Source organism: Lingula anatina, chromosome 4 (assembly GCF_051362555.1).
Source record: "Lingula anatina isolate TDL-2025a chromosome 4, LinAna3.0, whole genome shotgun sequence".
Taxonomy (NCBI): Eukaryota; Metazoa; Brachiopoda; class Lingulata; order Lingulida; family Lingulidae; genus Lingula; species Lingula anatina.
This window is the reverse complement of record NC_141770.1, coordinates 16,468,171-16,475,420: the sequence shown is the minus strand read 5'-3', so window position 1 is coordinate 16,475,420 and position 7,250 is coordinate 16,468,171.

The window sequence follows — 7,250 nt, the reverse complement described above, 5'->3', positions numbered from 1 at the left end:
GTTGGAGGGAAGCATCGTGGTCTTTCTATCAATAAATAGAGGTACAGTGGAGACAAGAGACAGGTGACCAAACACTTTCCCCGAAAGCACAACGCATAGTTTATAGATAGAGAAGGGCTCTTCTCGTATTTTGCTGGTTGTGTAACTTACATTTTCCGGAAATCTTGTTCGAATATCTGGAAAATCGCTTTATACATGTCAAGAAAGAGGGTCAAGCATTCTTATATTCATCAATTTGTTATCCACAAATACAAATTAAAATTTACATGGACAAATTAGGTTTGATTTATTTATTCACTTATTTATTTATTTTAAAATCTAATTTTGGTCATTCTAACAGCCGTCTTAAACACCTCTCTTTAGTAGAATATCAGGCCAAAATTATGCTTTGTTTACATAAATGATAAGTGTAAAAATTCAGATAGAATTGCTGTGACTCAGCGTTTAGCAGACGCAGTACAGAAAGGAGAAAACAATTAATTTCATACCCAACTGGACACCCTTGACCGCAACCATGCAGTAACTGGCCACGGCATGCCCACAACCACCCTGAGACTCTGTAGATAAGCGATACAACACGGAAAACCATCTCTGCATTGCCGTATGAAGGCGCATTCACACTGCACGGGTTTCGATCTGAACCAATTTTAGTGACTTTGATAACAGCATAATATTGGACTTATTGCAATCAACTCGGTAACATGAGGATTTTTACTGACAACACCTATGAAAAGTTCCGTGTTACTGTTTGGACGACAAGCTACGTATTCAACGACACGATAGCAATCAATATTATCAAGACATAATCTACGCCACTTGGGTCGGTTTCAAAGCGATCTAAAGGATTCTATATTGTGAATGCGTTTCTATATACATGCAACTCTACTGTGGTAGCCAGCAGACTAGAAAGCTTGTAACGGGACTTGTTAACGAAATAATCATGTATATGAACGCAGAAAGAGACGTTTTATTTTGTTCCGTGTCTGGAGGGGCTAGGTCCTGGGGCCTGGAGTTGATAAGAAACAGGGTTTGTCCATGTTTAAGAATTAGTTTACATGTACAAGATTTTTCCCATGTTAATAGCGCTCGAAAGTCCAATTAATGCCACACTCAAAACCTTACCTCTGTCGCTGAAGGTGAAGTTTATGTTGAGGCTACTTTAAGGACTTCAGCGCATACGCTACCATTTTTTCTTTCTTTTCTGAGTCAAGATGTCTAGATTTGATGAGTATCTTTATTCCTTATATATTGGAAACTTTTCAAGAAAAAGGGCAAAACAAAATGACCACCTGTTACCACCTTTCCACCTTTCTAATCTTAAGATGAGTTTTTTTCACCCTGCTGCTGCGGTCATCGCTGCTTTTGATCTTTTTATACTGTTTATTGTGGTATCTAAACTGTATTAACATGTCAGTTATTTGGAGATCGAGTATTTCTTTTGTCTTTTTAATTTTTTCCGACATTTCTTTTTGTCATTCGCTTAACAGTGTGTAGCCTGGATTACATTTACACGGGCGCCGTGCGATGAAATTGTCCGAGCTACGGGCTACGCCGAGTATGTCTACATTAAATGGTCTTATATCCATACTATTCCGAACGATTTCGCACGGCCACCGTCTACCTCTGCTCAGATGCCTTACGAAAAGGGTATGACGGGCAGTATACGTACACCGTACGGGTATCGCATTTTAAATGTAATCTAGGCTTAACATCCGTATTTTCATTATCTCTGTCTTGACCTGACCTTACCTTCATAACACTTTGAAGTAATTTGTACAATATTGCAATAAAGGAGCCATTAATTAAGAAACAAGGTGAAAGGTGGGTTTCACAGGTTCAAAGTGCCACTATACAATTATCATGGTTCCGGATAGTCCACTCAAAGTTGGCCATTAAACGGGCTTTACATATGTCACCAAGCGATATCATCTTGGGTTTCATTAATTATTCTGTTCCAATGGTATAAGCTATTCGGAGAAATATGGTCACATCGCGGTTAACGTCATAATTAAGCGGGGGTAATCTTAAAATTAATTAATTTCCAAATGGGGGGCAGCAATTACCACATGGTAATTTATGATTTTAATGATTTCAATTAGACCACCCAAAAGTGCTTTTACATATGTTACACAGCGATTTTTATCACGAATGACCGAAATTAATACTTAAAAGCTGTTTTATATATAAATTTGACATTGTGACTTTGTGGTAAAGACACCACTAACGTCTGACACTTGGTCAATTGTGCAATTTAAGAATAATCCGTCTTGAATCCGTGACGCAACAACCGGTGATTTTAGTGTCAGCCGCAGGTGTGAGTTCACGTTTCTTTCCTCTGGTGAATGTCTACCTCTGTTGCCATTAACGCACCGTTAGTTGCTTTTAAATCAAAGTGAAATGCAGTTACATATTTGTGGTGTAATATTTTGACAAAGATTGTGACTTATTTTTAACTATTGTAATTTAGAGAGGAATATTGGGAAAAATGTAGGTAAGGTGTTTAAGGCGTGAACGGATTTTTCATGCAAGTTTCAAGTTTTCGATATTGTATCGATAAAGTGACAAATTCACAGTTAGAATATGCAAAGAAAAGCTTAATGTAGTTACGCCCTACTGAAAAGAACCATCCTTATAGATCAAACTCTTTCATAGAAACCATCTACAGATCAAACAATTTATAGAATCTGACAGTGTACCCAACGCCATTTGCCAAGTAAGGTAGCACAGACGGCCCACAGGTCACTTCTGTCTGGAGCCTGTTTTACAAGAAAACCCATACTAAATATTGGACTAAAGTTACAGACCGTATATTTTAGCCAGCTTTGATAAACCGACAGTAGCCCAATTATCTGTTTTATAATTAGAAATACGTTTTAAGTTTTAGAGTAATCACTTTCTCTTGAGTTGAATTCTTTCTTTTTTATTGAAGTAAAGAAGGCAATAATTCTGGTCTTTTAAAAAGATAAGACCAGGTTTCAGAGTTAAGTTATTTTTGAAACCGAGTCCTGCTAACGTTTCACAGGTAAATGAAGACCCGTCTCAAAATTTCGGGTCAGTGAAACTCAAAATGAGTTTTCCCATTATACTTAGATACCCTTAGTTATCAGTATAAAGCCCTTTGCGGACTTTAAGGAAACAAAATAGAAACGCAAGTTTTAGTAAAGAAATTACAAAATGAAATGTTTCTTATGATATTGTTTCATTATAAAAGTAGTCGATTGTAGCACACAAAATCAATTTGAAAATGTATTGTAATGAATTTAATGCATTTAATGATGTAAAATATATACGGTATTTTCGACCCGCTCATTTCATCATTATCTTGTCATCTATTTATTTGTGGCAGTAAAGGTAATCTGCACGACCCTTGTTGACCGTACGTTGACCTAATCATCTCCACGTTTTGTTTTCTACTCGTATCTCCGCTTGTTACTCTGACCGTCATTTAAATTTTACAGTGTTTTTTGTAATAATATGGTCATTTTGACAAAAAATGAACGACATCAGATTCATTACGCTAGGGACAGGTCCATGTTACAAAAAAAAAAAAAAAAAAGTTTGGAAAATTCAGACTACCCGGCAGTCCTTTAAGGATAAATAAATAACTAAATAAATGAATAAACAGAAAACTAAATGCAAAGATAATTAATTAAATTGAATGACCTAGCGGGGAAGGGCCCATTCCCAATGAATGCAATCAAATTTATATATTAACACATCCACTCCTAGCGTTGTTCAGAATACGGAGAAACTGGTGTCATACGATCACGTTGAAAAAAAGAGGAGTGTGAACCAGTTAACCTGATTGCCTTCAGCGAGGGTTGGGCCGATCTACATAGAACCAATGAGCTACATAGCTATGCATCTCATTAGGAGAACGATAATTTTATTGGGAATGAGCCCGAAGATGTACACGAAGACCATATCCTCAAATCGTATCCAGTTTATTTGGAAAGTATATTTAAGGTCTATGTATACACCACAAATTCATTTTATTGAGACCAAATCAAATCAAAGTGATGCTATTTTTTCTCGTTATGATAAATTGGGTAAGTTTGTTTTTTCACTCTGACGCCAAAACAACAATATAAAGAACTATCCTGACCACATAAACACCATCAAAGTTCTTTGTGTGTTTAGTGAGGGCATCTCAGACCACCGTGGTGTGTTTGGATGCAATCAGGAACTGTCAAAGCGTTTTCTCCAAGATATCTATAACTTCATCATTCCTATAGTCACGTACATACGACATATATAACAAGATTTATCAGACTTGTCTACACGGGAATTGTGTCAGTGAATTTGATTTCGATTTGAAATGTACCACTAGATGAAAAAAAAGCTTTCCTCTTATTTGGACACCTAAAAACAACAGAACTACAAAAACAATCAAACAAAATAAATGTGAGTGGACCCGTCCTAAAATTATTGTCTATTCCTCTTTAAATTTATTTCCTGCCCCTGTCAGCATTTCTTTGGTCGGAAGAAAACATTGACGTTTAGTTATTTTGCCTGTTATGTCATTTCCCGCGAGTTTGTCTTAAGCGAATGTTTCTTGAAATGTTGGTGCTGTCGTCGGAATTTGAAACCATTTTTTGTACACAATACATGATTTAAAATGCCTGTTCCTTTTGTCTACAATTGCAACTAGTGACTTGTAATGACTAGTTTAATTTTACGCGTCTTTTTCAGCAATTCTGGTATTTTCTACTAAAATATAAAATGTGTGATTTCGACACCAACGAACATTAGTTATCCGATGATCGCGGACAAGTTATATAAGCAGGAGTATAATAATAATAATAATAATAATAATAATAATAATAATTAGGAGAATAACAACAGTGGCATATTCCATATGTCCATTTCTGTCTTATTTACTATGGCAAGTTTCATTTATTAATGTTGTCCTGACGTAAATATCTTCTGTGAATTGGACATTCAATTTATTTAATTATCATTTCATTTAGTTTTCTGTTCATTCATTTATTTATTTGTCCTAAAGGACTGCCGGGCAGTCCGAATTTTCCAATCTTTTTCATTTTTATTTTTTGTAACACAGACCTGTTCCTAGAGTATCGAATCTAATGGCATTCCTCCCTGTCAAAAATGACCATATTATTACAAAAACACTGTAAAATTTAAATGACACTCACAGTAACAAGCGGAGATACGAATAGAAAGCAAAACTTGGAAATGATAAAATCATGTCATATTCAGCGCTCATCATTACATGCACACACACGTGCGTGTCCACATCAGTGTGTCACCGTTGTTTGTTCTCGATAGCCATCTTTATCACATAACTGGTGAGAAGCGCCATCAGGAAATATTGCATGGTAATGGTTCTTCTAATCATACATAATTCGCAATAAAAATGTCATATGCATTTATGATATATAATGTAATTGACCTATGAATTGACCTGGGAAATATAGGATTTACTTGTCATTCCTCGACGTTCATATCCCTGAAACGCATGTCAAGTAAGGGCTAACCTTTGGGTAAACTCATTATTGAGCAACTGTCTATTTGAAATATTCCAAAGCATGTTTAACAACCTCAGTTACAATTAATTCAATGATAGAAGCCTTAAGTTGACATTGTCTTAGCTACGTTAAAGTTGGCTGACCTCGTAAATACCCCGGTAATGTTCATTATGATGACACTATGAGTACTCGAGAAGCGAGATTAATTGTACAATTGACATGATGCCTAATTTACCCATGTTACGGCGACTATCAAAACAGGAAAGAACATTTTGATTGGTGTCAGTTATTTAATAAGTGTTTTTTTAGTTGACAAGGATAGAAAGTGTGTAGAAGCGAAATGGTTATATATGCGTACCATTCTGCACGTTAACTTGAGAACACCCTACATAATAAACCAGATTATCAGGGCCGTAGCCTCCGGGGGGGCAGGGGGGGCAGCTGCCCCCCCCCTGGAATTTGGAATTTTACACACCATACCCACCCCCTCGGTAGCTTCGCCCCCTCGTGTCCGCTTACTGCCCCCCCTGACATTTTGCTCAGGCTACGGCCCTGATTATAATCGAGTATATAAATGTAAGGTTTAAGTAGGAGTCTTCCTTGAAAAAGGTAGGCTTTCTTTTGACTATCATTGCTAAAAACTCATATGGTTAACATGCTTATATCATTAACAGTCCATATTGTATGGTGCTTAGTTCCAGATATCAACGTGGTCAAAAGAAGTTGTGGCGGGAGTATGTTCAATGAGCTAAGTTGACAGTTCTTTACTTTAACTTGCATAATTAGGAAAACAAAGTAACTTTGGTATAGGTATGTAAAAGCAACAAAATGGTTGGAGTAGTAAAATGTAATTTACCATTTTCAGAATAGGTTATCGCCCCGTAAACAAGGGAGAGGGAATGGAAAAATGGTAATAAAACAAAACAAAACAAACAAACAAAAAAAAAAAAAAAAAAAAAAAAAATGGCATTAAAAACTCACTTCACCAGTATGCTGTATCTGCCAGTGGAAATAAACTATTTTAATAAAAGACTTGATAAGTATACTAGTACATTATGGATTTTAAAAAGACAACAAAAATTAGATTGCCAGTAAAATGTACGATATTTTGTAGGTGATATTCTAGTGTAAAACTGATTTTTTAAAAGAAAATTTGATACAAGGAAAAAATTCGCGTGCTAATAAAACATGAGATGCCTATGAACGACGTAAAAAATGCATTTTTTCAAAAGTATGAAAAAATAGCTATACATATCTAGGGTTGTTATCTTGTTTCTTGCATCCAACACACATTCCTAATTGTTACAAAATTGCTACCTTAGATCCCGCATGATCTTTGAGGCAAATACCGCCTTATTACCCGTTTTCTAATGTTAAAATAATTGACAACTTTGGAGCGCAAGTACATACAATTATTACATACTAACAAAGAATGTTCAGAAATGTAAGAAATGTAATGTCAGGTGAAAAACTTGTGCGGGCCCGGGTACCGACGTTATCGACCAGAAAATAACAGTTTAGAATAGATTTCACACGTGAAAACCCCGGGCGATACTAGCCGTAGCCAGCAATCAAGCCGAATATTTTGCGCCCCTTAATTCACACTTAAACAGAGACAAAGTTATGGTTATCTCCAAAAAAGTGGCAGTTGCGAGATAATTTCACAGCCAAGACCTGTCGTTATCGCGCTCTAATCGCCGGGTTATCATAGCTTAGGAGAAACAATTACATATTTTCTTCTATTTCGGATCCCATAAGGAC